Below are 22,680 nucleotides of genomic sequence, written 5' to 3' on the forward strand. Positions count from 1 at the left end.
GATATATTATGTTGTATTATCATTTCTTTTCTAGTTGAAATTAGAACATATATGATTTCTAATCTTTCTTTTCTATTACAGGTATCATCTATTAGTGTGAAGAAAAGTGTCGTGGGTGAGGCACAACACATTGACAAGGGAAAGGTAATTAGGTGTTTTAAAAGTGATTAAATACAAATGCATTCTTGTAGCTTGTGTGTACCGATTAAGTTTAATTACATTCTTTATTGTACAAGGTGTGGCTACTGGGGATGAGTCTAGGAAGATTAAGCATTGTATACCCTGTGGCATTTCCATTTGGAGCAAGAGCCTCATCAAATTTATATATCATTTTTTTAATTTTCTTTATTTTCATAAAATATGCAAAACTAATGTCCATGGTATTAAAAACTAGGCTTTTGTATCTAGTAGGAAAAACCTAGTCCGTAGGAGGTTGGATGCCAAAGTTTAGTATGTTTTCTCACACAATCATTGCTTGCAAAGGAGGGGTCAATAGACGTAAGTTCTAGTTTGAAGTCTTGATTATATGGTATACATTTACTATGATATCAATTATAATTTTTTATATTTTAAATTGTAGATCCATCTAAAAACCATACTTGAACAATATATACAATCCATAATTGACGAAGTTTGACCATTATCGAGGACATATGAGAGGACCCCCAACTACCACAGGAGGTCTATCAAGGTGAGAGTTATTTATTATGAAAGTTTGAAACTATAAATCTTGATTAAAAAAATAATCATTATGAAATTATGTAATTTAATGTTAGATATGTAGAATCATATAAATTCAATAGACTTTGGATTATCCTTTTTTTTTTAATGTAGGAGGCATCTGATCCACCTAGTATAGTGAAGAGGTTGCATTTTGATGATCCACCAATGACATAGGATAGTATAGTTATCATAGGATGCATCATGAGCCATTTTGAGATGACATATGCCACATTGTATGCATAAAATTTGATATTATACATATTTTGATGACATGATCAACAACATTTTGTAGATGGATCAATGTATTTTGATATATATTTCTGTCCTTTATATGCACAAGGATATACATTTTAATTTATTATAGTATGTTCAATTTATCATGCATCGTTTGTATTGTTCATAGCTATGGAATATCATTCATTTTGATCATTTTTGTTATATTTGATTCCAATATATTGATTTGTGAAGAACATTTTATCATTATTTAGTATCAAATTTTAATGGAATATTTAATTTGAAATTATATCATATATGTTTATTTTGTAATTATGTCTACAGTCCCTTAAGAAGTCTACAATTAGCCAAATCCATAGCCAATTTGGTCTAAGGAGTCCACCTTTGGTCTAAGGCGATGCTTTGGTATGTAGTGGTCATAAATGTTATAGGGACTTTGTGGTCAAAATAGGGGTGTTTATAGGGTTCACCTATCCACTAAAAAACTCACAATTCGATGCCATGATCAGTGGTTTGAAAGTAGGGCAGTGATGCACCAATGAAGTGACATACACTACACATTTTAGTATCGAGTGAGATTTTTTTGCCAAATCCAAAAAGAATTTGATATCTTTGAGTTGAGAAAGGTTATTGTAGACCTTGGAATCACCCTCCTTTATCATCCAATGTTTCACTGATAGCCCTCACAATCTCCAAATGCAGTTAAAGCATCTTAGAGACACTTTGGTATGGGATGTACGCAAATGTTGTAGGCTCTTAGTGGTTGGAACAAGGGTATCAATAGGGTTCACCTGCCCATCTAGAGCTAACTGTGCTGACAATTTGATGCCACAATTAGTGGTTTAAAAATTATGCAGTGATGCACTAATGAACTAAGGCAAAATGAAAGTTTTGGTATCAGGCAAGATCCCCGTGTCAAATCCAAATGGAATGTGATGTTTTTGAAATAAGAGAGGTTATTATAGACTAAACATCACTATCCTGTAGCATTTGACATTTCACTGATAGCCCTCACAAGCTCCAAGTTATTACTCTTTAAATATCAATCCCCAAAGGCACTTAGAGAATCTTAGAGAGTCTTTAGTATGAGGTGGCTAGGGAAGTTGTAGGCTCTCCTTGGCTATAAAAAGGTGTCACTAGGGTTCACCCACCCATCTAGAGAAAATGGAGTTGATGATTCAATACTAGAATCAATTACACAATGATGCACCAATGAACTGATCGTTGTACCAGATCCAAATATGATGTGATCTCTCCAAACTGAGAGAAGTTATTGTATAACTCAAAATCACCATCCTATAGCATTTTATGTTTCACTGACAACCCTCAAAAGCTTCAAGTTATGACCCTTAGAAAATCAATCTCCAAACGCACTTAGAGAATCTTAGAGACTCTTTCATATAGGGTGGCCACGAATGTTGTAGGATCTGGGTGGATAGAAAAAGGGTGTCACTAGGGTTCACCTTCCCATTCAGAGCTAAGAAGATTGACAATGTGATGCCACAATCAACGGTTTGAAAATTACAGAGTGATACACCAATTATGAACTAAAACACAATGCATGTTTTGGCATCGAGTGAGATCCCTGTGTCAAACCCAAATGGAGTGTGATCTCTCTAAACTAAGAGAAGTTATTGTAGACCTTAATATCACTGTCTTACAGAATTTGATGTTTCACAAATAGCCCTTACGAGCTCCAAGTTACAACCCTTGGAATATCAATCCCCAATGCACTTAGAGCATCTTAGAGACTTTTTGGTATAGAGCGGTCATGAATGTTGTAGGCTCTCTTTGGTAGGAACAAGGGTGTCACTAAGTTTCACCTAGCCATGGTAATGGTTCCCACTTTTTCACCAAGTTTGACACTAAAGTAGATATTTTTAACAAAAACTTGATTTCCAAATGCATATTGCTACAAAACCATAATGAATTTGATGATGATGTGAACTAATGATTTAAAAAAAATTCTATCTAGTTTCTAAAAGTATTTTAATTTTTTTTAAAAAAATTCAGTTGAAGTCCACTTTTCCATCTTCTTTGAGAAATGGTTTATATGAAAAATAACATTTTCAAAGAGTGATGAGTCATTTGATCAAGATATTTTTAAAAAATGATAATGAAAAAATTATTTCAAGGATAAAATAGTAACATCAATATCTAGCAAGTTTAGTTGGTTTCATTCATTTTCATTAAAAAAAAAGATTTTATTTAGTGGAAAAATGACACTGATGATAACTTAGACATAGCTTGTTTTTTATCAATATAATTTGAGTTGTATTTATTGAAATGAATTTTTTCTTGATTTTCTAGAAAGGTAACACAGATACCTTTGATGGAATTTTTTTTTTTAAATTAAAATTTTTCTCATTATCTATTTTCCCAAACTTCAAATCCAGATTTGTGAAATGGCCAGACAACCTATATTTAATAAAAAAAAAAATTAAATATCATGATAAAAACAATATATACTAAAAATATAGTCATTGAAAAGATTATTCAGAGTACAACAATTTTCTATATTTAGTTTTAGAATATGGACCTGTTTAGCCCTTGTTTAAGCCCTCAAAAGGGAAAAAATGATAGAAATTTGAGTAAGTTTGTAAAATTTCCAATTTTGGCACCTTCAAATGAAGGGGGCTTGAAATGAAGCCCTTGGAGAGGCTTCAAACATAGTGGTTTCATTTGAAGCACCCTAAGGGGTTATTTTGGTGGCCCCAAGGGGTTTGAACAAAGCCCCTTGGCCCACTTTTTGGTCACTTGGTGGCCCTAGGGGGTTTGAACGAAGCCCCCTGGCCCACTTTTCAGCCACCTATTGGCACTAGAGGATTTGCTCGAAGCCCTAAGGCTTCATTCAAATCTCTTATGGTAGTTAGCATAAGGGGCTTCAAACAAAGTCCTTAGGGCCACAACTTTGAATGAAGCACTAGGGGGGCTTCATTCAAAGCATAGGTTTTATTCGAAGGCCCTAGAAGATAATTTTCCCACTTTTCATTTCATTTCTTCGTGATGAAAAGTGGGAACCATTATTGTGGCCTTACCCTATTAATATTAACAACAATCAACAGTTTGAAAGTTATGCAGTGATGCACCAATGAACTAAGACACATTGAAACTTTTGGTAGTAGGTGAGATCATTGTGCCAAGTCCAAACATAATGTGATCTCTCCAAACCAAGATAGGTTATTATAGAACTTGGCATTACAATCTTGTATAATTTAACATTTCACTAGTAATCATCATTAGCTTTTAATTATGGCCCTTGGAATATCAATCTCCAAACACACTTAGAGCATCTTTGGTATGGGGTGGCTGTGAACGTTATATGCTCTCTATGCTTGAAACAAGCTTGTCACTAGGGTTCACTCGCCCATCTGGATCTAATGGAGCTGATGAGTCGATGCCATGATCAACAATTTCAAAGTTACAGAATGATGCACCAATGAATTTAGGCACATTGCAAGTTTTGGCATTGAGCAAGATCATGTTGTGCCAAATCCAAATAGAATGTGATCTCTCTGAACTGAGAGAGATTATTATAGACCTTGGTATCATTTTCCTGTTGCATTCAAAATTTCATTGATATCCCTCACTAGGTCCTAGTTAGGACCCTTAGAATATCGATCTCCAAAAGCACTTAGAGCATCTTAGAGACTCTTCGGTATGTGGTGGTCATAAACATTATAGACACTCTCTTGTTAGGACAAGGGTGTCACTAGGGTTAATATACCCATCTAGAGCTAATGAACCTGACGAATTAATTCCATGATCAATAGTTTTAAAGTCACGTAGTGATGCACCAATGAACTAAGGCACACTACAAGGTTTTGCAACGGGAAAGATTATTATTCCAAATCCAAATAGAACGTGATCTCTCTGAATAGAGAGAGGTTATTGTAAACTAGAACATCACCATCCTATTGCATTCAGCATTTCACTGATATCCTTTATGAGCTTTGAGTTATGACCCTCTTAATATTGATCTCCAAACACACATAGAACATCTAAGAGACTCTTCAATACGGAGTGGCCACAAACATTGTAGATTCTTCATGGTCGAAATAAGGGTGTATCTAGGGTTCACCTACCCATCTAGATTTAACAAAGCTAACAATTCTATGTCATGATCAAGAGTTTCAAATTTATGCGGCGATATCCCTCATTAGCACCAAGTTACGACCCTCAATTGACAAGTTTTTACAATAATTATAAATTGTGTTAGTATTAAGTAAATAAATCATTTTTCAGCTCCCTCTATTTTAATTAAATTAAGTAAAAATATCATTGTCGATTCCATTAAATCAACAAGTTTATAGTTACAATACCTCAGGTGTTTTAGTTTTCTTACATCAATACACAACTACCAAAAATTGTAGTATAAAAAATAGAATAGATTTTTCTTCATTCCACTCCTTATTGGGTTTTTATCTTCAAGCAATACTACTCTTCATGATGTACCTACATTCCAATATCATAAAAAATATCAATATTATGACTACATATTAATAATTTAATTGAATTTAAACAAGATAATCATTGGTTCACTGAATCATTATGAACAAAAGAACATAAGAAGTAGTTATGCCTGGTCAAGTGTTCCTGTAGGGTTATTTCTTCGCTTTAGGGTCTCCAATAGGGCTTCATGATCAACATTACTAATAGTAAAAAATTATTTTACTTTTGGTGTTATTTGATTCTTCAAGAACTTCACATTTGTTTCTATAATAGGATGTCAACAAATGAGAATTAGTTTGTTCTTATGATAGTCTTTGAACGTGGGAATTCCATTCCTTCTAAGCATGTATGCCCTCACCCATGTTCAAAAAATAACAACTGAACCAGTCGGATATGTGAATCCCTCATCATCTATAATTGGTTGTGAAAGATTTTGTTTACCTCTTTCACAACATGCTAACAAATAATCTATTTTATCATCATTCCCCTGTGGTGCAACCAATGCAAAGACTTGTCCTAGGTGAAGAAGGTCCGACAAATGGTTATGCTCAACTGAACTTTCCATTCCATTGTTTCTGATATAGGGTATGAGAGATAATGTAGTAAGATAATGTGGACCCTGTGTATCCACTCACTTATTTGACTCAAAGTGATCCCAATGACACTAAAAATAAATAGGACAAAAGAAAGCTTGTTGTCGTGTCCAAATGGTTCATGTACTAGAATCAAAGCTCCAAAATGAATGCATTTTGAAAAACCTTTTAACAGTAGCACAATTTGATTTATCACCTATTGAGCCCTCCCCAACCAACAAAAAGAACCTAAATATTGTTGAATCAAGAGTCCCCCTCCTCCCCCCCACCCCATGATAATGTTGAACTACACCAATCAACAATGCTATGAGCATCAAGAAGCTTTGCTCCTGAAATCTTCAATTTCTCCTTAACTAGAGCTATCTTCACACATGCCCTTACTCCATCATGTTACCCTTTCCCATGGATGGACTAAAAAATAATCCAAATATGAGGCACCTCCCTCTCTATATGCATCCTACACAACCAATAAAACATGTAGGAATTCTTGAATTGACCTGTGCAATTATTTGACCAAATGATATGTCTATCCATAGAAATGTCATGCTCCTACAAGAAATCAAAAAAATTCTCAATCATATGGTTTGAAGAGGGACGCAGCCTAACTTACAATCCCCTTCGATCCATTTCATCACAACATATGTCCCTAGGGGTCCTAGGACCCCTAGGGACATATTGTAATGAATCACATGGGTCAAAGGGACTCATAGGCTAACCTATGACCCCCTTCAACCCATTTCATCACAACAATGTCCCTTGGGTTCGTAGAACCCCTAGGACCCCTAGGGACATATTGTAAGCAATCATATGGGTCATAGGTTAACATAGGCTAATCTATGATCCCCTTCAACCTATTTCTTGAAAGCATGTCCCTAGGACCCCTATGGACATATTTTAATTGATCATATGGGTCGAAGAGGATTATAGGTTAACCTATGACACCTTTAACCCTTTGATCACAACATATGTTATTAGGGGTCCTAGGACCCCTAGAGGGGTTGCAGGTTAACCTATGACTTCCTTTGACCCATTTCATCACAACATATGTCCCTAGGGGTCCTAAGATCCCTACAAACATATTGTAATAGATCATATGTGTCAAAGGGGGTTATAGGCTAACCTATGACCCCCTTTGACCCATTTCATCACAACATATGTCCATAGGGGTCCTAGGACCCCTAAGGACATATTGTAATCAATCATATGTGTCGAAGGGGGTCACAGGTTAACCCAAATCCCACTTCGACCCATTTTATCACAACATGTATCCATAGGGGTGTAGTGCGTATCCCTAGCTCACATTTATGTTATCTTTGACGAACTCTTTTAAGCCAATTTTATGCTTGATGTATAGTGGCATTACTTTGAGTTTATTAGTTATTGTTTCACATTCAGTTGATTTTTATGATGAGATTATTTGGTACTCTATATTTCATGTATGTATGATGATTATTCATTTTTTTCAGTTATTGATGATGATTAGTTAGATGGATTATCTTATGTGTTTTCTTATGGATACTTACCTCATACTGCATGTGTATGGTGTGCATGGTTGTTTTCTTTATGTATGGTGTTTCTGATGTGGTTAAGGAAGGGAGTCGTAGTCACCTACTGGTCGAGATCTACACGATGCACCACTTCCTGCCATTGCCTGTTTACCTTAGAATATTGTGTTTGTACATACGTGGATTTTATGCAAGTTGCAGGTACCGGGTATCAACTTCCTTGAATTGCCAGAATGAGCATACCCTATCGCATTATCTCAATGGTAAGAGAGGGGAGATAAATCTTAAGTCCAAATCCTAAACCCCTTAGCCATTTGTCCTAATTGATAATTAGGACAAGTATCCGAGTTGAGTACCCTTAAAATGTGTCAAATGATGTTAATTTGTGATCATAACCCTTTTGTTTGATTTGGTATGTGTTTTTCTATAATGGGTTTCTGTATTTTACTTTATGAGTCCTTCGTGTATTTTCTATTAATTAAGTCTAATTAAAAGATTAGTTAATGATTTAATTTAATGAAAAATTATTATGATATTTTAATATTTAATTAATTGAGAAATTAATTAAGTATAAAAGAATTAAATTTGAAGATAAAAGTTCTATGTTTAAATTTAGAACGTGATAATATTTATTTAATTTAATAATAAAATATTTAGAGTTCATTTTTAAATAAATGCTAAATATTATTATTAATTGAATTAATAAATATTTTATCAATTAAGTTTCTAAAATGAATTAAGAAGTGGAAAATATATTAAATTATTAAAAAGATTCTACATTGCATGATGTGTGCATGAGTTTAAAATAAAAGAAATTAATTAAAAAGATAAAATAAGTGAAAATAATAAAGATATTTTAATTAATAAAGTGTGCATGAGATTAAAGTAATAAAGATTAAAAATAGAACTCAAGAGGAAAATTAAATGAAGTTTTTTAATAATTTGGTTAACATGCATGACAAGATAAAAGAAAGATTAATAAAAGCTAAATTTGGAGTTGAGTCTTGTAAGCACGGACTTATTCTGGGTGAACATATAGTTGGTTCCTTGACTTAAGGAGAGAGAACTCCTTATTATTACTTGAGTGTTCATTTTCGAGGAGGGGGATTGTTTTGAACACGAATTTTGGGAACAAATTTTGGAGACATGAATTTTGGGAGAGGAATTTTGAAGAGACAAATTTTAGATGCCAAATTTTGAAGAAAATTTTAGAAGGAGAATTCTAGGAGAATTTTCAGAGAAAGGTTCTTGAAGAGGAACAAATTCTTTCACAGTTTTTGGGGATTGTGTATTAGCATCAGGCTCAGGTAGGGTCTTGTGCTTTGACCACTAATTAATTATGCAATTATCTTTTCCTGTCTTCTTCGTAATTTTAAGAAAAGAATTTCTGGGTATTTTTGAATGAATCATTCACTCTCTTGTTATGAACCCTATAATATTATGTCGTATTTCATCTGTATATAAGAATTGAAAAAATAAATCAATTTGAAACTTCATCCATAGGAAAAATGAAATTTTACTTAAAACAAGGAGGGTTTGCAATCTAGGAAAAGAAAATAAGAAATTAGACACTTGAATGGTTAATATTTCCTCTATCACATTATATTTGTTAATATTTTAAAAGTGAAAATAAAATTAATTAATTTTTTTATTTTTTTTTTTAAATTATTTATTCAAATTATTGTTATAGAAACTTACAAATAAAACGAAACACACATTTTTATGAAAGAGAATGGATTTTAAAGTATTTATAATAAATAAGTTTTACACATGTTGGAAGAAGATTGTTTTAATATTTTTAATAAATTATATATATATATATATATATATATATATATATATATATATATATATATATATATATATATATATATATATATATTACAATAATAAAGAATTAACAAAATAACTTACCCCATAAACTTACCTTTTAAATCCGTTGGCGGCACCATGTGTATTATACCCTACGGCTATATTAAAGGATCGGCAGAATACATTCAAAAGTTTGTATAAATAGAATTTCTATTAATACTTTAGTAAAGTAGATGTTAACATTTCATAAAGTTTTATTAATAATTTAGACACTTTAAAAGTTTTAATAAACTTTTATTAATTAATATATGATTAAAGTTTCCTTTAAAAAAAAATTATAAGCTTACTTATTGTTAATGTTTTTTTAAAAAAAGGTTATATAAAATAAAGTTATTATAATTTAGATAACTTTTTAATTAATATGATTTATAAATAAATTTATTTGTAAATTTTAATATTAAATATATTATTAATTAATAACACTTTATTAATAAGTTTTATAATGTAAACTTATTATTATATTTATTGATAGATTTTATTATTATTTGTTAATTTAAATGTTAATGCATTTTTTAATATAGTTTTTTTATGTAATTATTAATTTATTAATAATTTTTGGTTAAATATTAGTAAATTGATAATTAATGAAGATATTAATATAAATATTTAGATCAATGATTATTAATTAATTTAATTAAAATTAGTTTAATTAAAGTTAATTAATAATAGATATTATTTGATAAAATTGTAGAATTATATTATTGATTTAAAACATGATGGGAAGGTAATTCTAGTTTCATTAGAACAAGTGATTGGGTAAACTTGTAGGGTTATCTAGAAATCTTTTGAACTTGAATCATACCTTGAAACTAAAACTGAAACATTACATTAACTCAATAGTATATTATCAATCAAACCAAAACTTGATACCTGCATTCTATTTTATGTATGTTGTTTGTGTTTTGGTGTTCTTGGGGTTGTATTAGCTTGACCAATCCTAGGTTGTTACCAGAGGCTCAGGGGTTTTTGAATGTAAGGTTATGATGATTTGTTCTCGATCTTTGTATGCTCTATGATGGATTATTTGTTCATTATTGCTTTCTAGTTTCCTTGTGTAAAGTTGAGGTGTATGTATATGAGATACCTAACTTAACCATTTTTGAGTCATCGATCAGTATATTCAATTTGCCTTCCAGTTGCTTTGAGAGGACTGAGATGTTTTGGATGGTTTGTTCCTTATGATGTCATGTTGTGACATGTTTTGACTTGACCATTTTGGAGTCTTCGATCAGTATTGTGATTTATTATTGGGATACTTTCTGGTTTCTTGTTGGAGAACCATTGGATATTGTGATTTATCATTGATGCCTTCAATTGCTGATAGAGAACTGTTGTGATCAATATGATTATTTGATGCTTTTCAGTTGCTCATAGAGAACTGATGTGATTATTGTGGATTATATTTATGATGTCTTTCAGACACTTGTATAGGACTGAGGTGATTTTATTATGATTCTTTGATTGAGATTTCATGAGCCTAAGGTAGGTTATCTACGTGTAGTGTCAAGAAGTGGCTTGCAATGGGGGTCGGGGCCCTAAGAGGCTGCCTGGAGAAACCCATTGTAAGTTGTTTTAATAAGTGATAACATTTACACAAAATGGGGATTAAAATGAACCTAATAAGATAATTGTATGTTCTCTCCCATGCCTTGAGTGCTAGTACACACTAGGATGGGGTAGAGAGAATGCTTGGTTGCGACCTTACATTCCGTAGTATGCCTCGTTAGTACGAGAGATACTAGTGGCCGCAGGAACACAGGGGACCTGAGATTCCTAGGGGATTTCTCGGGTAACTTGAAACATGATTCGTGCGATGACACTTTCTCGCTTGCATAGTAGGTTTCCTACGTGTCTGTGTGGTGCCTCTGGGTCTAGATGTTGATCTATGTATTGGAACCTTTGAGTTAGTATACTTTTAGGATTTCCTAGGCTTAGAGAGTACTTGTGATTATGTGATTTGATATCCTATTTGGGACTTGAGACTATCTCCTCAGCATAGTGGGAGTGGACCATTTAGGTTCCATGCGGTCAAGTGGTAGTGCTTTTCACTCTTACCATTTGAGATCCGTCTGTTGCTATTGTGGCTGGAGCTTCTTGGTATGCTTGTTTATCATGTATAGATGATGTTGTTTACTATGCTTTATTCTAGTATGTTAGATTTCTTTATTCATATGATGTAGTATGTTTTACAAGTGATGTCCCTATTACTATAGTACTGATGATCTCTTCGGTGATTTGGGATGTTATGCGTGGGGGATGGCTAGGATCCATGATGGTCTAATGATGCTATTGACAGTTGGGAGGGACCACACACTTAGATTAGTTGTGTTTTATGATAGATGGATAGTTGTATTTCATGTTGGATGTTTATATCTTTTATGATGGATGGATGTATCATGTATGGTATATGGTTTCATTTATTTTATTGTACTTTGTATCATGGATTCTTGGAGGATGATGTATCTTTATTTCTACTTATGTATATTCTTTTACCCTTTCATACCCTGTGACATGTATAGTGGATGATTGAGCATTCTGAATTAATTTGCCAAAAGGCATTCAGAAAAAATGTATATTAAATGGATATTGGACTTTCTTATTGTTCTTTCATGTGGATGTGGTAGTTGTTAGATTTAGAATTAATTAAATTTAAATGTGACTCAACATCTTGGGATCCTTAAGGAATGTACCCTGTTATGTATGTTTGTTAATGATTACATGTTATTGCTTCTGCTACTATGTCTTTGATGTGTACGTTATACTTTCTTGTTTAAAAAAAAAAATGTTTAGCAAACCTAGTAAAACTTTAGGTTAATTCTTTGGATCCCTTGGCGGGGCATTACAAGGGATCCTAGGGGTCCAGACCCCTAGGGACATGCTGTAATTGATCATATGTGTCGAAGGGGGTCATAGGTTAACTTATGACCCACTTCGACCAATAATAAATTATATTTTAAATTATATAATATTAAACAAAATTATGTTTATTAAATATGATTTATAATAGAATAAAATAATTCCTAATACAATGTTAACATATATATTCTAATAGATATATTTCATTATATTTATAATTATATATATTTAATATTATATAAGTAATATTTACAATACTATAGATAATATAGAATACTATATATTAATATATAGTATTATCTTCTTAATATATACTATGTAATTATATTATATATTTTATATATAATATTATAATCATTTTAAAATTGATTATATAATATATATTAATATATAAGAAATGGTAATATTCATTTATTATGACATCTTAAATGTAAAACATATTTAAATATGTTTGTAAATGGAAACCATATATTTAAATGTAAACATATGATCACCAAAATGTAAAACATGTTGTCCCCAATATTTCAAATTTTGAAATTTGAATTTTGTCGCTTGTTTTCAGGTATCTAAATCTATATCAGGTTCTAATCTAGATTCAAGTAATCGTTCCAGTTTTGGGTACCCGATTAGGCTTGGGTATTTACCAAGCTTGCTTGGTCAACTCAAAAAACTTGATTTAGCCATTTTTTCCTAACATCGAGAATTTGGGTGACCATTTGATGACTCTTTTTTCATCCAAATTCAATGAAACAAAAAGGATTTCTTGAGAACGCCCTCAAGATTCCAAGGATGTAATTGCTATCAAATTTTAAGTTGAATAAGTATTTATTAGTTAATTTCTAATGAAGATGCCTATAAAGTGTTGATTGACATATTGATTGAAAAACAACTATAACTTTCAAATAGTATAACATTTTTGAAATATAAAAGTTGCCTCACATTCTATGATTTGGGTACTATAAGAAAAAAAATAAAAATGTTTTTTTATTTTTTGTAAGTTTTGAGTTATTTAAGGTGGTTAGACATGGGATTTTTTTAATTCTAAAAATCTTATAGTAGAAAATTCATGATTAATTATTTATTTGGAATAAAAATACCCAAAAATATGTGTCACATTTTGGAACGAGTCTAATTTTTATATGTAGAATTATATTAAAAAATATTATCATTTGATTTTGATTAAGGTGGTTGGACATACATCTACTTTTATTTTCGCCCTCAAATTTTCATAGTACTACATTAAAATCCAAAATTTTGACCAATCAAATATTTTTTCTTCTAGATAATTTGCCAAGTAGTTTACAAACTACATTCAGTTTCCTACATATTCTTTTCTTAAAACTTTTGATATAAAGTTCATAATTACTTTAAAATAATACGTCAAGCGGACATGACCCTGATTTGCTAATATTTTTCATTGCCAGTTAAGGCCATAGGTTGGTTGACCATGATCATGCACATACCCAAGTACCAAAGCAGAACAAGGAGAATTTTTCTTCGTGGAAAAGAAGAATAAAGTTGTATCTATCTAGAATTGGAAAAAATGCACTATATTACTTGGAGAACTAGTATATTGCTCAAAACCATCCTATGATAATCTAGTAGAGGAGATGAACCTGAAGAAAGAATACAAAAGTTTGATGATTGATATTTCTTCTTTATTGAATGATGTTAAATTTGATAGTGTCAAAGGCTATTGCATTGCAAAACAAATGTGGGACAAGATGATAATTGTGCATGGTGTAGATCATAATATATTGAGAGTTGAAGCTGAAAGTCTAAGAGGCAAATATGATGATATGAGAATGTAATAAGAAGAAAACATTTTATAATATCTGAACCAAATCAAAAAGTTGTGAGTGTTATTAAAACTACTAGAGGAGTAATCAATAATGAAGAATTCGTAAGCAAATCTATCAAAATACTATTGCCTCTTTATGCTATAAGAGTGTTTGTTATTGAAGAATTCAAAGCTATACATGGTAGTGATATTACTCTTCATGGCTTCGTTGGTCATTTCACTGCATTTGAACTAAGTCTCTTTGATAATAGTGTGCCTAAGATTGAGAATGCTTTCAAGTCATCAGTAACCGTTGGAAGTTAAAATAAAGAGAAGAATAGTAAATATGAGAGTGATTCATATTCAAAAGATGATGAGGATGATATTGAAGCATTGCTTGTATGTATGAAGGAAGTCTGGATCCAAGAGCTAATTCCAAAAATTGTTTCACATGTTACATGCTAAATTTTGTCTCTTCCTTCCATTTGCACTAAGGAGAAGGAGATCATGTGTAAAAAAACACAAAATCCGTAGAATTTGTGTCTTTCAATCGGTAACTTGGGGATATATTGTTAAAGTTGAATTCAACCTTGTAAGATTATTAGGGAAAGGATAGCCAAAACTTGCACACTCCCTAAATAAATCTTGGCTTTAACTAGTTAACCTTTGAGGTTCCCTACTATATTGATATGTTTCTTTTGACAATGGCTCTTTCTTTTATTTCAATTTCTTTTCCCTCAAAAACTCATTTCCAAAAAGAATATTGTGGTTGATATGTATCCAAAAATAAGGCCACACGAATAAGACACAATATATGTAAGCCTATTTTCAGGGCTTCAAAGAGATCTTAAAATGACTATAATCATAAATGGGTGGAAGAATTAGAATAGACATGGACTTATGGTTACTGCTAGCAGTGTTTTGAGAATGTGCAATGGCATTCTGAATGATCAATATGTCACATCGTAGCGAAACGGAGTCTTATGCGTTCCACAATGCTCTGATGTGATAGAAAAGGTCGTGAAAGATGCATCCTTGAATTACCCCATTAATTTGACATGTATATGCAGACGTTAGGGCACGTCATTAACATACCATAGTCATTCTACCTCTAGGAACAGAGGAGAGAAAATTTACAATGCCGTCACTCTCAATCTAAACCCAATCCCTCTTTAGTCCCTTGAATGGAGAAAATTTGTACATGTATCCATCAATTGGCCCATTATTTCCAACTGCGAATTGAAAGTCAGTTTACCAATAGTACCACATGAGACCCGTGGTTATTTGGCCAACAAAGTCTCATGAAATATAAATAGAATTTAATACTAGCAATTGTATTGTAGTGTACAATGGGTGAACGCCGAAGATATGTTGTTGGGGATAATGGAAAATTTAGTTTTTTAGCTTTGTATTGAAGTGTTATTTAGATTATAATTTTAATGGGTTGTTGTATTAGTTCTTGAAAATTTAAGACAAACATAATGATATTGTTTATATAATTTATACAAAGACTCAATTATTTCTACGTGTACTAATGAAATCAAATGTCTAGTTTCAAGAAGTTAATGAATGTTTTGTCAACAATTTTTTATTCTTTTTAACACTTCGAGTTGTCTCTATTTTATGATTTCTTCCATATTCTAGCATTTTGATCATATGTTTTATTGTAGTTACTCTTGTTTGTTCAACAACACCAAAGTTGAAAAATAGGAGTTAGTCGAATCTTACGGTTGTTCTTCTATAACCATTACTGAATGATTTGCCAATTGACATCATATAAATAAGTATCCATTAATAAATTCATTAGATATGCAAAAGAACTGAAATTCAAAGTTTGTGATTTCTCTATCTTTAGAGCTATTTAAATTCCTAGGCTAACCTTCTCACATACCAATTGACATTAGTTGATTATTACTTTTCTTAATAAAAAATAAAGTAACTATTTCAATTTGGTATCAATGTAACTCACGTTATTATAAGTAATTATCTGAATTACTATGCTTTTTATAAAATCAAATTATTTATTGTAAGAATTTATGGGTTTGATTGTGTTTAAATTTTCTCCTTCCTCTCACTTGTTTCATCTTGATTCTGGATCATGGAGTGTGATTTGAAACATTGATACAAAAATCTAAGCACAATCAAACCCAAAAATTCTCAGAATAATTATCATGGATTGTGGAAATCTTTTCTTGTTGATCAAATTATTTCTAAAACATTCAAACAATTAAGAAATTATTTTTAGAAAAATCATCAAACTTCACAAACTACTAAAATAGTAAATAAATCATACATTTTTGTTATCAACATGTCCATCTCTCTTCTAGCTGATAACTATGTCTTGTAACTTCTCCCTTTCGTTTCCCCCTTAATAATGCCTTCATTATTGTCTTACGGATTAGTTGAAATCCTTGAGGGCTTTCATTTTTCCATATAAAACTACACCCCAATATACATATATAATGAACTTGTCTATGGCCCCTATGACCAATAAAGATAATTGATATGCCTTATTCAATATAAAAAATAAAAACCAAAATGTCTTATAATCATCTTACAAATGGATCATTAAGTACTTTCCATCTAAGCATTGTTGAAAATGTCTACTTTTGGAATTGAATCAGGAATTTGACAAGTGTAATAAGATTTTTTTAACTAATAGGTTTTTTTGGTCTAAGGGATTGTCTCATTATGTGAATTTATAGATTTTTTTTCTATTTGTAAGTGTGACTCCACTCTAATGAAATTGTTCATTCTAAAAACTGGCACTTGTTTAATAATTGATATGTAAAAAATTAGTTCAATTTTTTTTAATCAAAAATGGATGGAGCCATTAAATATTTTATTAATAGTGAAAGCTAGTACGAAAAATCCATAGGGAAAGAACTAGCAAGAAAATTGTGCTTCCTCACTGGTGTACAAAAGAGAAAGACTATGAGACTAGCCAGATGTGGAAAAAAAGCATGCTAAATGAATATGAGAAGAGAATACCAAGCCTTAACAACCTCAATAGGAATACCAAGAAATTTCAATTCGATAAATGGCAATGCTTCTTCATAAGGAACTTCACCTCACACCATTTCTAGGCACACTCATATATTCAAATCCCAAGAGATGTCCATTATAGTCGAGCAATAAAATGAAGAATTAATGCCACTCTTGACAAAACCACACACTTACCTAATGAAAAAATAAGCAGAGGGGAGAAAATGCTAACATCCACAAAAGACTACTAACATTCATTAAAATATTTAAATCGACAAAAAGAAGGGAATTCAACTTAAATCACACCATATTAAAGATATCAAGTAGACTGATTCAAATGCATGCCCCTGAACAACATACAAAAAAAAAAAAAGATCTTGTGACTACCTAATAATGAAAACATCTTCTCAACTTTAAGAAATTATGACTCCATTAGTAGCTTCATTCAGTCACTAAATACTCCTTATTAATCAAACCATCTAACTGATTATGAGTAGCTATAAATTCCCTAGGATTAAAAGAATCAAAATTCAATCCATCACACCCGCAACATATTAACAAATCCACAACTTGATTACCTTCATGAAAAGTATGAGAAATGCAGATATTTTGAAAGGAATCTATTAACTCCCATATTTGATGTAAAATGTATGCTAATTTCCAATTGTGTAGAGACTTTTAATGCATGCATCTATTATTAACATAGAATCACCTTCAATATGAACCCTTGTAAAACTTCCTCTCTTAGTGAATCATAGCCCATGTAATAAAGTAGTAGCTTTGAAATAATTATTAGTCTCTTGAGGAATAGGAGTTAATTTAATAGCACATGGAATGTCTTGATGACAATGAATATATATATTAATACTAGCCAGACCTAGATTACCTCTAGAAATACCATCAAAATTGATTTTGACAAAATCATGAGCTACGAGGTAACCATTTGACATAGGAGCATCTTGGGTTTTTAAGAAATCTTGTAATCAACAAAAAATATATCATTTTTTTGGTACCAGTCTGTTGTTTGTGAAGTAGTCATTGCTGCTATTGGTGTTGTGTTATGCATAGTTAACATGTTTACGAGGACCTATCCCCAATCCTCCTCCTAAAAGTGCACACTTTGGTCATTGGTATTTCTTGAGTTGTGAATCATTCTTTATGGTCTTTGTTTTGACATGTTTCCTTCTAGTGAGGCATGTTGCTTCATTTGGTGTGGTTTCTTATGTTAACGTGATGGTTTGCAAAGTTAGGAGTTGACTCCTAAGACATCTGTGGATTTGGCATCAAGTGTACAATGTCTTATGTTTCATTTAGCATCAATTTGGGTTTACTCTTCCTAGGTTGGACCTATAATGTAATTAAATGCTTGACTAGTCGACTTGTGGCTTATTTAGCTATATTAGAAGATTGGTTAGAGATAGAAGACCATAAAAAGAGAGGAGATAGGAAGATGTTAAGAGATCTTGAGGTGATTGATAGATGTAAACTTGGTTTCTAACTTTTTGATTTCATGGTATGTGGTCGAAACCCAGATGACCTCATAGCCAGGCATGTTAAAAGATTTCTTTTAATTATTACACAAGGGTGGCTACCAATTTCTGATCCTTATGTTCAAATGTGATAGAAGTACTAATTAAAACCAAGTAAAAGTTTGGAATCTCGCCTTATGTACATGGTTTTGTATGTTGCTTTTGTGTGTAACTCTGAGCATGGATGTTCATAAGCTTGAGCTAAGATGATTTTGTTTGAGTTTTCCCTACCTATCTACATTAGGTGATATTAGAGAAAGTTCATTGTTATTAATTATATCATGGAGAAACTTATTGGATTGGTTTTATGGTGGTAGATCTGAGATCTAACCTATAACTTGCATAAGGTTATGATCTTGCATGAGCTATTGTCAAGATGGTTCATGGTAGAGGAAATGTTGATAATGTCATAATAGATATGTTAAACTTGAAGCTATGGAGAAAACCTAGAGAATAGGAGTACATCTTGAAGATGTTAGTGATGAAGAATAGGTAGTACCTAACCCTAATCATGAACCTAAAGTTAAACAAGATGAATAAAGGCTTCTAAGAGTTTTGTCTAGAGAAAATGCTAGAACTATGATTGAAGTTGCTTGCTATGATGGAAAAATTGAGACTAATGCGGTATAAGATTAGATCTTTGAAATGAAAAAGTATTTCGAGTATGAAGGTACTCCTGATAATAAGAAGATTAAGATAGTTGTTACAAAGTTGAAAGGTCATGAATCTCTTTGGTGGGATCATTTGCAAGTTGATAGACATAAGAGAGGAAAGGAAAAGATCAAGACATCAATGAAAATTCTTGGAAAGATGAAGAAGATGTTTCAACCTACAAATTAACAAGTTAGTTTCCTAAAGAAAATGGAAAATTTAAGGCAAAAAGACATCAATGTGAAGGAAGATACTGTGGAATTTTGCAAACTAGATATCACAATTTGACATGTAGATGATAAAGTTGAAAAAGTGGCTAGGTACTTGAATGGCTCGAGAATATCAATTCAAGATGAGATCAGTTATGTTAAGATGGATAGTCTGGAGGAAGCATATCAATTTTGTTTAAAGGCTGAAGAAAGATTGACAAAGAAATATGATCAAAGACAGGGAGGAAGGGGTGGTAGATTTTAAAGAAGAAGAGGAAGAACTTATGGAGAAAGTAGTAGATTTGACAATACCATGCGAGATAAAGGATGTAAGGATGAACCTACTAGTAAAGGAGGTAATTAATCTAGATGAAACTATATGGGTTACTCTAGGAATAACAATAATGGGAAAAGGAAAGAAAGATCTTCGTTTTCGAGTACTTGTTAAAAATATTGAGAAGAAGGTCATAGAGCCTTTGAATGTACTAACTTTGGAAATAAAATTGGAGGTAATAGCATAAATACTTTAGCTTGTGAAGAAGATGAAGCATCTAATGAAACCTTAGAAAGTTGAAAACTTGATGGTGAGAAGAGTCTTATGGAATGAAGAAACTGATGAAAAACTTGTTCTGATAAGAAGTTTATTCAAGACCAAATGTAAGATAGCTTGAAAATGTAGCAATGTAATAATTGATAGTGGAAGTTCTAATAACTGGGCATTCGAAGAGCTGGTTAACAAATTGTATTTGTAGAGGTTGAGACACCCTAAGCCATACCATGTTTCTTGCATTTAGAAGGAGCATAAATTAATTGTAAGTGAACAATGCCTTGTCAAATTTAAAATTGGGAATTATCATGATGAAGTCTTGTGTTATATTATACCTATAGATTGTTGTCAAATTCTTTTGGGATGACCTTGGTAGTATGATAGACAAGCTTTGCATGATGGTAGACTGAATCCATATACTTTTTGGGTGGATGGAAAGAAACAAATTATAATGGTAGCTAGGAAATTTGAGTGAAAATCATTGTACTACAATCAGAGTAAGTTTCTAAGTTAAGGGTAATAAGTTTTCAAGAAAAATGAAAGAATAGAATGTTTGTTATACTTTGATTCCGAGGAAAACTGAGAAACAAGATGAATTATAACATGCACCTAAGATTGAATCTTTGCTAAAAGAATTTCATGACATCATTTTTGACAATGTACTAGATAGTTTGCCTTCTAAGAGAAGTATAAGACATTATATTGATTTGATACCTAAAGATACTTTTCCGAATAAAGAATCACATAGGTTAACACCTAATGAGAAGATTGAGTTGAATAGACAAGTGCAGGAATTGATGGAGAAATGAATGATTAGAGAAATTTTTAGTCCATGTGCTATACCTATAGTATTGGCACTTAAGAAAAATGGGGAATGGAGAATGTGCATTTATTGTAGAGCTATAAATAAGATAGTAGTGAAATAAAGATTTCCTTTACCTAGGATGGATGACATAATGGATAGTTTGAGTGGAGAAAAATAGTTTACAAAGATTGATTTGAAAATTAGATATCACCAAATTAGAATTAGAGAAGGAGATGAATGGAAGACTACTTTTAAGAGAATTGAAGGATTGTATGAATGGTTGGTTATGCCCTTTGGTTTGATTAATGCATCTAGTAATTTCACAAGGCCGATGAAATTTTTTTTGAAAAGTTTCTTGAGTAAATTTATGATTGTATATCTAGAAACCTCCAAGGTGAAGGTAAAATTGGGCTGGGGATGACACCCAGAAATCTTCACTACTAAAGTAATAAAGTTAATCTATTATGGTTACAATGTTTTATCATAATATATGATCTACCCTATGAGTGATCTTCCTTGTTAAAAGTTTAGGAGACTGCTAGGTGTTACCATTGTTAGAGGATTTGACACTTACAAAAACCTAAGGATTATGTTAGGAGATTTACAAATATCTGTTAAGACCACTATATTAAGAGTTTTACCCTAATTGAAGTTGGTTAGAACTAATTCAATACTTGAATCTTGATATGTTCTGCTAGATAATTTTGAGTTTTCTCCTTGCTAAATGATCCTCTCCTCTAATATGATAATGCTTGTCTTCCCCTTCACTACTATGATTAGGTTACTTGCTTTGTTAAGTGATAACAAAACCTTTCATTGTCTTTTGATATGATCTTGATGCTTCACTTCATTTCACATTGCCTTATCATGGTCATCACATTCTCACACACTCTAATTTTATTGAGATATTATCTATTTAAAGAGTTCTGTAAAGAGTTTTCTAGATGCTTCTAAGATTAGCTTCTCTATCTCAATCATTGATCACAACACACAAAGATCTATGATCCATGTTATTAACCTGTAAAAATCTCTATAACAAACTCTACAAATATTAAATGTTTTTTCTATGTAGGCTTGAAAATGTTTTACCTGAAAATCTATTTCATTCCTGACTTTTAAGTAAATTCTACATTGCTTGGCCTTTAATATTTTCTGATACTCGATATTGTTGTTGCTTGGTCTGTATTGTGCTCAGCATATGCTATGTAACTCAACAGTTTTATGCTTTAAAATTTCTTAGTAGTTGTTGAGCTTGGCTCATATAGAAAATACTTAGTGACCATACACTTACTCAAGTCCTATAGAGCTTGGTTCATACTTGCTTATGTACATGACTCAACCTATGTAGAGTAGCTTGGCCATAATGATGACCATTTGACTTTGCCTTATAAATGACTAAGTGTTTGACACTAATAGAGAACAATAGGTTGAGATACCAACAAAACTAAGTTTCACAAAGTTTGAAGGAGAAATCAAAGGCATGGTTGGACGTGATATTACAATGGAAACAAAAATCTCAAATATAAAAAGGCTCTAAGAAACATTAGCAAACAAAGGAAAAGAGTAGAGGTAATAATAGAATAGAAGGGAGATATTTTAGAGCAAAACAAAAATAGAAGGGAGAATAAGGAAACAAAAATAGAAGGAAGCATAATGGGACAAAAAATACATACAAAAGAAATAAAATCATTAACACAAAGAATAGTATAGAGTGAAATGAAGATTTTTGAAGCCACAGAAAAGAGAACTAAAGAAAGTTAGGACAATCAACTTAAACTATCAAAACTCAAAGAATGCGAGGATTTCCAAAGAGAGAATAATGTGTTAGAGGAGATTGAATTTAGCATGAAAATTTTAAATAGATTTTCCCATGATATCCTACTTTTACAAACTAATATTAAAGATCAAATCACATTAGGAGAAAAAATACAAAATGGTC

Source organism: Cupressus sempervirens, chromosome 1, assembly GCF_028749045.1.
Source record: "Cupressus sempervirens isolate cs-2001-9-10 chromosome 1, ASM2874904v1, whole genome shotgun sequence".
NCBI lineage: Eukaryota > Viridiplantae > Streptophyta > Pinopsida > Cupressales > Cupressaceae > Cupressus > Cupressus sempervirens.